The sequence below is a fragment of the Eptesicus fuscus genome, chromosome 14, assembly GCF_027574615.1.
Source record: "Eptesicus fuscus isolate TK198812 chromosome 14, DD_ASM_mEF_20220401, whole genome shotgun sequence".
Classification (NCBI taxonomy): Eukaryota; Metazoa; Chordata; class Mammalia; order Chiroptera; family Vespertilionidae; genus Eptesicus; species Eptesicus fuscus.
This window is the reverse complement of record NC_072486.1, coordinates 3,193,995-3,206,864: the sequence shown is the minus strand read 5'-3', so window position 1 is coordinate 3,206,864 and position 12,870 is coordinate 3,193,995. Positions and strand designations below refer to the sequence as shown.

Genomic DNA, 12,870 nt, shown 5'->3' with positions numbered 1-12,870 from the left:
GTGGGGAGCGCCTGGGGCCGCCGCCTCCTCGGGGACCCGCTGTCCCAGGCGGCGCCCTCCGCGGTGGGGTCGCCCCCCAGCTGCAGCGGGGACCTCAGCCCCCGAGCCGGCGGCATTTCGGGGCGCGGAGTGGGAGTTGGGGCTCCTGCAACTCTGCTCGACTTCCTGCTTCGGAAGGACATTCGCGCTCATCCATGGAGCCGAGGGGGTGGCCCGGCGGCCCCTGCGCCTCTGCCTGCCTCTCCGCGCGGGGCTGTGCGGCTCCCGGGCCGGCGTGCGCGCTGGGCGGCGGCTCACGGTTCTGAGCGCCGGGAAGTCGGGGTCACCGGCCGCGGGGAGGGACGCTCCCTGGGAGGGAGGTGGGTGGGGAAGGTGGGGAAGGGTTAGCCCCGGCCCGGACGTGGTGGCGGGGGGGGGGGGGGGGTGGGCGCGGGAGAGTTTTGGGGAAGCCCCGGGAGCCGGGGAGGGAGCGGGGCGGCCCGAGGGTCTCGCTGCCCCCTGGCCGGGCGCCTTCGTGCCTCTGTGGGTGCCTCCCTCTGGCACCCCTCCCTCTGGCACCCTCCCCAGGGCCCGGAATTGTAAAGCCTCAGGAACCACTTCCCCCGGTGAGTCACTGGCCGCAGCGGAGCAGTGACTCCAGGCCACTGTTTGTCCAAAAGCACGGGCGTCCGGACCTCCCGCCCCTTAAGGTCAGCGCCGCCGGCTGGAGCCCCAGCGTCCTGCTCATCGGCTGCCGGTCATCGCTGTGCGTGGCGCCGTGCCTCCCTGTAGCCCTGACCAGACCGCCTCGGGGTTCTTGGCCAAAGAGCTGTTTGGGCCCCGGCTGGTGTGGCTCAGTGGTTAGCGCGCTGGCCGGCCCGGGAGGGTCCCAGGTTCAGTTCCCTGGGTTGCAGGCTCCATCCCTGGCCCTGGTCAGGGCAGTCGGGGCACCTGTGGGAGTCAGCCAATCAATGTGACTTCCTCACATCCATCAATGTTCCTCTCTCCTCTCCCTCCCCCTTTCCCCCTCTCCCCCCCTCCCCCCTCCTCCATCCCTTCCACTCTCACTGAAAATCAATGGGAAAATACTCTCGGGTGAGGATTAACACCAACAAAATGCCTGTTGTGTGGCGTGGGCATGTCTCATGTGGATGGAGAGCGTGGCCATGTCCGGAGGTTGATAGAGCAGCCGTGTGGCACCCCGACACCCACACCGTCAGGTGCTGCTCTGCGCTGACCGTGACTGCGTTTTCCGCGGGCTGCGGGGTGCAGCCATCTCCCGCCATGATTATCCTACGGTGCCCGAGGAACTCGGGGCGTTTCTTGGTAACTCATCACCTGGAGTCTTACACCGGACATCTAGATCTGAGACGTTTGCCTCTTCAGTTGGTCGCCCGGGGTTTCGTCGCCAACATGGTAACAGAACGCCTCGGATGTGTTGCCGTCCCGAGCCACGCACCCAGCCCCCAGGTGCGCCGGGTGGGGGCGCAGGGAGGGCAGCAGTGCGGGGGGGTCTGTGTCCCGAGCCACGCACCCAGCCCCCAGGTGCGCCGAGTGGGGCCGCAGGGAGGGCAGCAGTGCAGGGGGGTCTGGCAGCTCCCACAGCCACCGGGCGTTGGTCTTGGTGCCGCTCGCCCAGCTGCTTGCATTGTAGTTGCGAGTGGTACCGCCCAGGATCACAGTGGAGGGGACCTAACGCCTGTTTGGAGACGGGCTCCCCCACCCTCATGACTCCCCCCACACTGCACCCCTTTGTGGGAACTCCCGCACCCGTTAGACAGAAAGGCGGCGTGTCCGTGTCTTCACTTAGCGGGCAGCCGGGTAGAGTGCCTACTCTCCGTCCGCCGTTGTTCTGAGCACTTGACACGTACCCGCTCCCTAAAAGGAGCAAAACAGCAGCAGTGTCAACTCCTTCTTCCTCTCGGCCACTCCTTTTCCCCCCACTTTTACTTCCGGGGGGGGGGGGGGGAGGTGCTAAAGAGGTTGTCCAGAGGGCCCTGCTGGGACCTGTGGGGGTGGGGTAAGCCCACCCGAGGGGCCACCTGCCTCCGGCCGAGGCCTCCTGGCTGCAGGCAGTTCGTGTGGGGAGTTGACGCACAGGGTGTCCAGGCTGATGGCCACCTGGGAGGTAGTCACCCATCAGACACGGGACCCAGCAGCTGGGCCTTTAGGACTCAGGCACAGGTCCTTCGGGAGCCGTGCCATTTAGCATCCTACTCCTGACACCGGGGTGGGGGTGGGGGGCGTGACGTGGGGCCGGGAGCCAGGGTGCCCGCCGGCCTCTCCAGGGCTGTCCGCCCTGCTGGCGGGCTCACCCGGAAGCCCAGACAGGGCTTTAAGGAGCAGCCCTGACCGCACCCTCCTCCCCAGGTGGCTTCTCGGGACCCATCCGAGGTGACCTTTTCTTTTTAAAAAAAAAAATATTTAATTGATTTTTTACAGAGAGGAAAGGAGAGGGATAGAGAGTTAGAAACATCGATGAGAGAGAAACCAATCAGCTGCCTCCTGCACACCCCCTCCTGGGATGTGCCCGCAACCAAGGTACATGCCCTTGACCGGAATCGAACCTGGGACACTTCAGTCTGCAGGCCGATGCTCTATCCACTGAGCCAAACTGGTTAGGTAGACCTTTCCTTTTTTGTATATATAAATATGTTTTTATTGATTTTAGAGAGGAAGGGAGAGGGAGGGAGAGAGAGAGACATCAATGATGAGAGAGGGTCATGGATCCGCTGCCTCCTGCACGCCCCCAACTGGGAATCGAACCCACCACCTAGGCATGTGCCCTGACCAGGAATCGAACCGTGACCTCCTGGTTCATAGGTCAGTGCTCAACCACTGAGCCACACCAGCCGGGCCACGCAGTCATTTTTGTTCTGAAGTGAGCCCGGAAATGGGTGCTCTGCCGTTGGGTGTAAACTCCCCCAGTGCAGGGCTGGGGCCCCCCGATTGTTCCCCGGGGGTGCCCCCACCAGGTTATTTCAGTCCAGGCCCGGGCTCCGTATCTTCGTGACTCTCCCTGGCACCCTGTCCGCGAGGCAGCCACGTGTCTCAAAGTGGTTCTGGCAAAAGAACAGCCCTTCTGGGGCTAGAAGGGGCGGCTGCTCTCAGAGCCGTCGGACAGTGGACGTTATCTCTAACGCTGGGGGCAGGTGAGAGGACTAGTGCGTATTTTTACAAAGTCCCGAGTGTGCTCACACCCAGGAGTTTGGAATCAGAACCCAGTCACGTGTCAGAGTTTTTGTGGGGTTTCCGTCTCAGGCCAAATGTTTTCCATGCCCGGGGATCCAGTGAATGGGGCAGCCCCGGGTGCCAATTTTCTGAAATAATCCTCTTCAACCCGCCCACTCTGTGGAGTTTTTAGAATCTGAGCAACACGCCATTTGAATGGGAAGGAAGAGGGGAGGGAGTTTTTCTCTGGGAGCTCCCGGGAGGCGGGTGCCTGCGGGGAGCGGTGACAGTGATGCAGGAACAGGTGGGCGGGACGCTGCTGTGCCCTGGGGAACCCTGGCTCCTGGGGGCCCGGGGGGCCCGGCCTTGTGCCCAGACTTGGGCCTCTAACAGGCTCTGCTTTCTTTTTTGTTTGTTTGTTTGTTTTTTTAATATATTTTATTGATTTTTTACAGAGAGGAAGGGAGAGGGATAGAGAGTTAGAAACATTGATGGGAGAGAAACATCAACCAGCTGCCTCCTGCACACCTCCCACTGGGGATGCGCCCGCAACCAAGGCACATGCCCCCGACCGGAATCGAACCCGGGACCCCCCAGTCCGCAGGCCGACGCTCTATCCACTGAGCCAAACCGGTTAGGGCGAGGCTCTGCTTTCTTTTGGCTTAAGTGACCCTCGACGTTCACGGATAAGGCCACGATTTCGCTCGCCAGGGTGGCTGCTAATTTTCCCGGTTATCTCTTCTCACTCAAACGTCACCCTCTCAGGGAGTCTTGACCACCCCAGATAAAACGCCACCCCTTTCCCTGCCCATTCCCCTCACTCTGCCAGTTCCCTCCCTGCTCTGTATCTGTTACCTCCCAATATGATGGGATTTATTCTCCACCATCTAAGCATTAGAGGGGCAAAGGTTTTGCTCTCTTTTCCTCTTCTTTTCAAAAAATATGTTTTTATTGATTTCAGAGAGGAAGGGAGAGGGGGAGACAGAGAGATAGAAACATAACGATGAGAGACAATCACGGATCGGCTGCCTCCTGCACGCCTCACACTGGGGATCGAGCCTGCAACACAGTCATGTGCCCTGACCGATAATCGAACCCGTGACCTCCTGGCTCATCGGTCGATGCTCAACCACTGAGCCACGCCAACTGGGCTACATAATGATTTTTAAGTACATTTCACATTACTTCTTCCGTCTCATTTTCTTACGCCTGTCCACATCTGTCTGAGTACTGCTTTTATTTTTTATAATATAAAAGTTTATTATGCTCACTTTAACGATGAAAAGTCTGGCCCATTCAGTGAGTAGGAAGGCAGAGCGTGAAGCCGAGTTGCATAGCTTTCAGTATGATGCTCTTTCTGCGCCCACGGCTGACTTGGTTGGTGATGAACTCCCTGTTCTTAGACCTGGTGTCAATCCTGGTTCTGTCAGAACGTGGCAGCACGGGCCTAGCCAGTGTGGCTCAGTGGATAGAGCGTCAGCCGCGGGACTGAAGGGTCCCAGGTTCGATTCCGGTCAGGGCACATGCCAGGGTTGTGGGCTCGATCCCCAGAAGGGGGCGTGCAGGAGGCAGCCAATCAACGATTCTCTCTCATCGTTGATGTTTCTCTCTCTCCCTCTTCCTTCCTCTCTGAAATCAATAAAAATGTATTAAAAAATTACTAAAAAACAAACAGCGTGACTGAGGACATGTTAATCAGGTGCAGTAGGTGAGGACACAGAACGATGCATAGAATCTAGCATCATTTCCTGCTCTCAGGTTGACTGTTCAGTACACCTTTATACTTCAAGTGTGTGTCTGAATCCTTTCTTTTAAATTTGGTGTCCTGGATGGGTTTGTGCCATCTACAGCTTTATCACTCCATCGATCCAACTGGTTAATAGAAAGGTCGAGCAGCTCCGTCACAGCTGGAGACTTGGGCGGGATTGAGACCGATGAGCGAGACTGGGACGTGGGGACACCGGTGGCCTTCGTTTTAAAGAGCCCGAACTCCGCTCCGGATGGGACGTGTGCTGACGTGTTCGGTCGTGTGCCCTGGGTGGGGGGAGATGCATCCACAAGTGGGAGCCCCGAGCACGAGGAGCAGACGGCTAAGTGTGGGGGCTGTTTGCACTCACACGGCCGGCCCAGCGTGCTGGGGGGTCAGGAGTGTGACCTTCACCGGTTGGGGTTGGGGAGTCCCGTGCTCCGTGAAGACAGGGAGTGACCGTCGGCAGAGAGAGCGTTGCAGGGCGCACAGCTGTGCACTTCCCCCCTCCTGACGAGGGCAGAGCAGAGAGAATCCTCCACCTCGGGTTTGGGAGGGGCCCGATGAGGGCTTGAGGCTCAGGGGACCCTGGGCGGCAGTTAAGTTTCGTGCCTGGAGGGTGTCTTGTTGGTTGGGATGGCTCTAACCTGATTCCACCTCCTGGCTTGGGGACTTGGGACTGCACTGAACTGCCCCCTAAACCCCTCCTTTTGGAAAAAAAAAATCTTGAATCCCGAATGCACAGATAGCTGGTATGCCAGATGTACCTCGTTTCTCAGCCTCCGGTGTGCACACACACACCGGGAGGGAGTTCGTGAGACACCATCGGCTCGCGTGTCTGTGCCGTTGACTCCCCGAGTGCTTCCGAGTTGGATTTATTTTAGGGAGACTGACAGCTGTAATTATGTTGTCAGGCCTTTGTCGTTCTCACGGTAGCGACAACAGGAAAACCCAGACGGGAAGCCCCACCCTGACTCTGCCACGCAGGCCTGGACCCCAGCCTGCCCTTCCTAGAGCGCGTGAGCTCCGTCAGCAGCTGCGGCTCGGGAGCCCGTCTTGTCGCCATGGCGCCCCACCGCCTGCCTGGGTGAGCGCGTGCTCGGGCCGGAGGCCTCGGGGCGGACCGGGCTCCCGGCCACCTCCTCTCCTCCTCCTGTAAGTGAAGGCCTTTTTCAGGGACAGTCGGCCCAGCTCTGCCTTAGGAGGGGGGTGGGTGTTCGACCTGGGTCTCCCGGGTTTTTGGAGGTGATGTGATGTGGGAGGGACACAGGCAGCTTTGGAGCCGGGCAGACCTGCGTTTCCAGCGTTGTCACGCCACCGGGCGTCCCCGAGTTCACTTGTAACACCGGGCGCTCACGCTTGCCTGGCAGGAGATCCGTGCTCTTAGAGATCCTGCGTGAGCCCTGGCCAGTGTGCTAAGTGGTTAGAGCATCAGCCCGCAGATTCCCGGTCAAGGGCATGGACCTAGGTGGCAGGTTCGATCCCCAGCCTCGGTCGGGCCACGTGGGAGGCAACCAATCGATGTGTCTCCCTCACATCGATGTTTCTCTCTCACCGTCTCTCCTCCCTCCCTTCCATTCTCTCTAAAAAGCAATGGGAAAAAAATATCCTTGGGTGAGGATTAAAAACAACAAAAAGGATCCTGTGAGTGTGCAGGTTTGTCCAATAGTAAATAAATGTCTATCAACAGTGGCTGCTGGCCCTACTGTGTGCCATTTGCATCTGATAGGGGCCAACGTGGAAGATGAATGGGAACACATTGGCCACCCGTTCTAGCCACGGAGCTGGGAACAGCCTCTGAAGGCGAGTCCATCCTCCCGGGAGGCAGGCGTGCTGTGCAGAGCTTCTGAAATCAGCCAACTCCCATCCCTCCTCGCTGCTGCTTCCAGATCCAGAAGGCGCTTGTATTAGTCCCAGTCTGCCTGCCCCAGCCCGCAGGGGCACAGCCCTCGGCTGTGATGGGCCCCACGCCTTCCCCTCCTCCCACGTCCCTGGTCCCCACGCTGCCCCTCCCTCTTCCCGCCCTGGTTCAACTCAACATCCTTTTTGTATTTGCTCAGCTCTCACTTTCCCCTTCGGTGGATTCCGTTTGCCGCCCTACTCTCTCTCCTGGGAGACTGAGTACCCGGTGGTGAATTTTCAGAGCCTGGTGTCTCTTCCTTTGGGCCTGCATATGGCCATTTCACAGCTCATTCCTTTTGCTTTAAGGACAGGCGGGGGCGGGAGGAGGGAGAAATGGAACTCAGTTGTCTGAAGCTTGGTTGCAAAGGGGCGAATACCCAGTGACATGGCACTCCTAAGTCACCCGAGGATTTCATCTGTGTTGGCCTCGCTGCCCGTTTCCATTGATAACGGATAATGGATCCGATGGCTTTAATTTTCTGGACAAAGTAAGGCGTGAATACGGTTTTAAAAGGTGAGAGCGCCTCTCCCTCCCACTACCTCCCGATCGTAGACTCTGCAGCAGGAGTGACTGCTAGGTTTCTTTTGCAGTCCTCTGAATTTAAAAAAAATTACACACTCAGATACTTGGTTAAAAGTACACAGATGGGATCACATTATACACGATGTTCTGCATCTTTCTCTTCCTTATTTTGTGAGCGATGTTTCCTGGAGCGTTCCCGGATCGGCATGCACACACCCACTGCCTCCCCTTACCGTCACAGCGTGTCCCTTCGTGCGGATGAGCGCTCACCGGCTTTCTTGCGATGGACGTGGAGTTCATTTCTCTCTTTCCTGTTGAACACAGGGCCCCATGAACGTCTTGGCCGGTGTCTGCCTTACGCTCTGTCGCAAGTTCGCACGGAGGGATTGTTCCGTTTGTCACCAAACCGGGGAAGGTCGCTGTGGGCCGTGCCTCTCCGCCTCTCGGCTGGGCTGTGGCTCCGCCAGGCTGTGGATTGTTCCTTGAGAAGATACCTGAGCATGAGGCTACAGAAAGGCCCAGATGTGTGGGAGGCCCTGGCTAAATGTTTGCCTGGGCTTGGAGAGGGCGGGAGGGGCCGCTAGGTCAGAGGTGACAGGTCCAGGTAGCATTCTGGTGGCTGGCCGTCCGTCCGTCCGCACTGCGGCTGCGTGAGAGTTGGCTTTTCGATGACCTGGTTGGGAGAGATGAAGTGGGGAGAGGTGGCAGCCGTCGGGAGGTGATTGGTTCATCACAGCCTGGGAAAGGGGGGCGGTCCTATTCTGTGGGCCTTGCACACGTTCCTTCTAAAATGTCAGCAGGGAGGCTGGGGGGCAACCTGCGGTGGGGGGTCCCTCTGTGCCTTTTGGCTTTGCTCCCGAAGCCGCTGTCCTTACCAGGCTCTCTGGGCGTTTCTGTCCGCCCAAGGCGAGACGCTGGTATTTCCTCCTGAGTCTGCTGGTGAAGTCGTGGCCCCGCTGAAAGGAGCGGTAGGCAGAGAGAGAACCGTCAGTGACGAGAGAGCCTCCCTGATCGGCCGCCTCCTGCACGGCCCCTGCTGGGGACCGAGCCCACCACCCGGGCATGTGCATTGAACTGCGACCTCCTGGCTCCTAGGTCAGTGCTCACCCACTGAGCCACGCCGGCCGGGCTAAAGGAGTGGGTTTTGAAAGACAGGTCTGTTCTGCCAGGTGGGGCCCTGAGTGACGAGGTTGGGCATGCCTGAGCTTTCCGTTCTCGGTCACTTCCTGTGATGGCATCACAGCCGGGTGCCCAGCTGGTGGCCTCTGTCACGGGTGGCGCTGGCTCTCCTCTCTGTGCCGGGACAGCGGGGGCGCCCCCGTCCGGGGTCCCGCCATTAGGGAGCGCGTCGGAGGTTCGGCCTCTGCCCAGTGCTGCGCTGGACGAGGGCCCGCGGCGGGCTGAGAGCCTCATGTGGCCCAGCAGAGCCCGCGCTGCTGCCCCATCTGTCACCGCTGCTCCCGGCCGCTCATTCCATCCCGCGTGGGCCTGGGAGGGAGGGTGCTCGGGGGCAAATGCCCGCCAACCTCCTTGGCTGACCCCCACGCCTCCAAAGCGACTTGGCAGCGGCTAAGAATACTCCATGTTATCTTCTCCTGTGGGATAAGACACCGAGTGGCCAGATTATTGTGATCTCTGGACGCATAATAATCTGGCCACTCAGTGTGTGTGTGTGTGTGTGTGTGTGTGTGTGTGTGTGTGTATTAGAGCCCGGTGCATGAATTCGTACATGGGTGGGGTCCTGCCAGCCTGGCCAGGGGAAGGGGACATGGGCGGTTGGCCGGCCTGCCTGCTGGTCGAACTCCTGGTCGAGGGGACAATTTGCATATTAGCTTTTTATTATATAGGATATACACTGAGTGGCCAGATTATTATGCGTTCAGAGATCATAATCATCTGGCCACTCAGTGTATATGCTCCTAGATACACTCTTTCATTGGCTTTGCTTTTCTGAGCAAAATGTTCTCAGACTGTTACATGTCTCCTTACCATCCGATAGGACTCGCCTACTCCTATGTCTTTTGGGTGTATTATTAATTTGTTAACCAAACACGCGCTTTGTGAATTTTGGTTATTAGTAGCATGTGTTCCCAATTGTTACTCTTCTTTTCCCGGGTTACGTGGAACCACCCCGTGCAGGTGACGTGCATTTTAAGGGCTTTGATCCGTATGGAAACATGATCTTGTTGCGACATTACATTTACATTCCACACACGTCATGCGACGTCTCTTCCCTCGTGCCCTCGCCGGCAGGGGATGCTGGGGTTTTGACAGATAAAACCACACCATCACACTTTGCATGTATTTCACTGCTGATGAATTTTATCTCCTGAAACAGGTTTGTTGACCTTGTGTGTTTCTTCTTTGAAGAATTCTCCCGTCTATTTTATTTTTTCCCTGTTGGGATTTTTATCTTTTTCTCATTAAGTTATACACGCTCCGTATCCTTTACAGACGTTAACCTTATACCGTGTCAGTACGCTGCTCTCCTGTCTGCCTTTGGGTTTTGGTGAGGGATTCATTTTCACGGCCTGGCGACGAGGAGTTACCTCCGGGGATGAGGGGCTCTGATGAGGAAATCTGCTTCGGGCCCTTCCTTGTGGTAAGAACTCGGGCCGGCAAAGCAGACAGAGGAATGACGAGCGGCCACGGGATTTCCCCGGGACCTGCAGCCAATCACGCCCCGAGCCGCACGTCCCAGAACCTTCCAGATGTTAGTAGAGGGCGCTTCATCTCTGATGGCTACTTGCTGGCACTGAGGGTCTTTGATGTCTGTCTTTCTAGGAGTTTCTCGGCTCTCTTCCCTTTGACAGATGATGCGTGTGAGGTGCCTCAGACTCTTGTTTGTAAAAAGATAAAAAGCCATCCCGGTTCCTTGCGGATGACATGGTCCTGAGTCAGAATGTTCCTGAGCCGAGAGGAAATAATTGGCCGTAGGGCGTCGATTAAAATTCCAGCGCGGAATGGAAAGCAGGACCCTCCTGTCCTTTGGAAATCCAGGGACTCTGCGGTCAGGCGCTGTCACCCCTCCGTGCGTTTTTTGCTGTGATGGCGACAAGCCCGCTGCCTGTGTCCCTGGCCCGAGCACCCACCTGCCAGCATCCAGCGCCTCCCTTTGTTGGGAGCCTGAGTGGAGTGTGGACTCTGATCGGCGGGACCTGGACGCAGCTGGGGTCTCGGCGTGCCAGGCTCGGTGCTGACAAAGAGCCATCGGCTGGTCCTCCGGGGGCCGGCCGGCCGTGTGAGGCAGATCATGGCCTCCCTGGCCCAGGACAGGCTGCCTGGCGCTCCCACCATAAGCGAAGCGAAGCCCCTTCCTTTCCCGTTGCCGGAGGGGCTTGTGCGGCGAGGGCAGCGTTGCTGTGGCCGGGGGCGAGCCCTGGAAAGACCCACCCCACGCCCTGGGAACGAAAGGAGAAGGGGGATGTAGGTAAAACCCATCGCGTTTTGAACCTCAGACCCCAGCTCTTAGCTCCCCACAGACACCTCACGTCCTCCCGCCGTCACGCAGGCCCTCAGACACACGTGTTCGGGGAAGCAACGTGACCGCGCTCCTGGACCAGATGCCAGGCGGGCGGTGCCTTCCGCTCATTCGTGTGGGGTGCCGGGCTCTCATCAGGAGGAGCAAACCCATCCCCCAACATTTAAAAAATATATGTATTTTTATTGATTTCAGGGAGGAAGGGAGAGGGAGCTAGAAACATCAATGATGAGAGAGAATCATGCATCGGCGGCCTCCTCCACGCCCCCCACTGGGGATCGAACCCACAACCCAGGCGTGTGCCCTTGACTGGAATCGAACCTGGGACCCTTCAGTCCGCAGGCCGACGTGCTGTCCACTGAGCCAAACCAGCCAGGGCCCAGGAAATGTTTAAAAAGTGAATAAGCTATGAAAAAAAAATCCATTTCAGGGTTTTATGTCCCCGAAAAGCAGCTCTGCCCACTCTGCGGAGATTTCCACTGCGGCTTCTTCAGACTCGCCCCGCTGCTGGGAAAGGAAGGGTGCGCTAGGAGCGGTCAGGTCAGCGCTCCCTGTCACCGCCCCCCCCCCCCCCCCAGCACCCGCCGTAACCGGGGTGCCGTCCACGGCTCTGTCGGGGCTCCTGAATTGAGCAGGGCCGGGTGCGGAATCACTCACACCAGCGTGAGGATCGCTGCTGGGGATTAGCGAGGATTTGTTCGTTGGGGCTCATTTAGGTGCTAAATTCGGGTGACTATATTTGGAGGGCTTAGCTGCAGTGACGCCAGCCCGTCTTTGAAGAGCGGCCGCCAGTATGGGTCCCCGAGTGAGCGCCGCGTCTCCAAGCGCTCGGGGTTAGAGGAATGGCTCCTGCAGCGGACGCGTTCTCACAGCCTGCGTGCTCTGCCTTGTTCATGGTTTATAAATTGTCGGCGTCTACTCTTTTTAAAAAAGTATACATTATTTATTAATTTCAGAGAGGAAGGAAGAGGGAGGGAGAGACAGAAACATCAGTGATGAGAGAGAGTCATGGATCGGCTGCCTCCTGCACGCCCCCCCACTGGGGATCGAGCCCACAACCTGGGCATGTGCCCTGGCTGGGAATCGAACCTGGGACCCTGTATTCCGCAGGCTGATGCTCTGTCCACTGAGCCAACCCGGCTGGGGCTAGGTGTCTGCTCTTTATGATCAGGAAGTAGATAGCGATGTTCCAGTCAGAGAGAGAGACAAGTGCCACAGGGTCTCACTCACAGGTGGAACCGGATGAACAGAATAAATTGATGATCAGAGTAGATGCAGAGACAGAGCATGGGACAGATGCCAGATCTCCGGGGGAAGGCGGGGGTGGGTGGGAAGTGACCAACCAAAGCAGTTGTATGCATGATGCATGGCATAGGGGGGTGCAGGCCTGGGATGGGGGGCAGGGGCAGGCTAGAAGGGACCAATCTTTATCAACAATAAAGATTAAAAAATAATTTTAAAAATAGGTGGCTATGCTATTGCTTCTTGATACCCCTGGAAGGAATATTAATTATGAGCCCAGGGAGGGATTTCGGGGTGGACATAAGACCCTGAAATGGATTGTTTTCCTTCGTTTATTCAGTTTTTGGAGATGGGTTTGCTCTTTCTGGGGAGAGTTTGGAAAACCACACGAGTAAACGGAAGATGTTACATGTCTTGCACCGCTGTTCTCGGGGGCGTGGCAGCACTGCGTCCGCGTAGACGGCCGAGGGTCCCAGGAGAACGGGCCCTGGACGTCGCCGGGTCCGGAGGTGGTGGTTCCTCGGATGGGTCTGAGCAAAGTCCACCGGGACCTTCTGGAAAGGACTCACCATCTCGGGGCCACTCGAGACCCTGTGGTCACGGGAGGAGGTCGCCATAGGCACACGGGCAGGAGTTAGGAGCGACGGCTCCAGCCCTCAGGCTGACTTTGGGGGTCAGGGTTCAGAGGGCTCACGACGTGGTGGAAGCAGCAGGAGAGCCAGGACGAGAGGCGGGGCCAGGAGGAGGGACGGTGACACCGCCGGCAGGAGGCCCGGCCCGGCCCGGCCCCCCGGTGAGAGTGTGACATGCCTGGAGGAGCTGTTT

The 12,870-nt window shown here is 58.0% G+C and overlaps 1 protein-coding gene across 3 annotated transcripts in view; it reads left to right on the top strand.

Annotated features, from left to right (window-relative positions):
• The window catches only part of VOPP1 (VOPP1 WW domain binding protein), a 32,341-nt gene that overhangs the window by 686 nt on the left and 18,785 nt on the right, over positions 1 to 12,870 (top strand). The gene's annotated exons all lie outside the window — the stretch shown is intronic.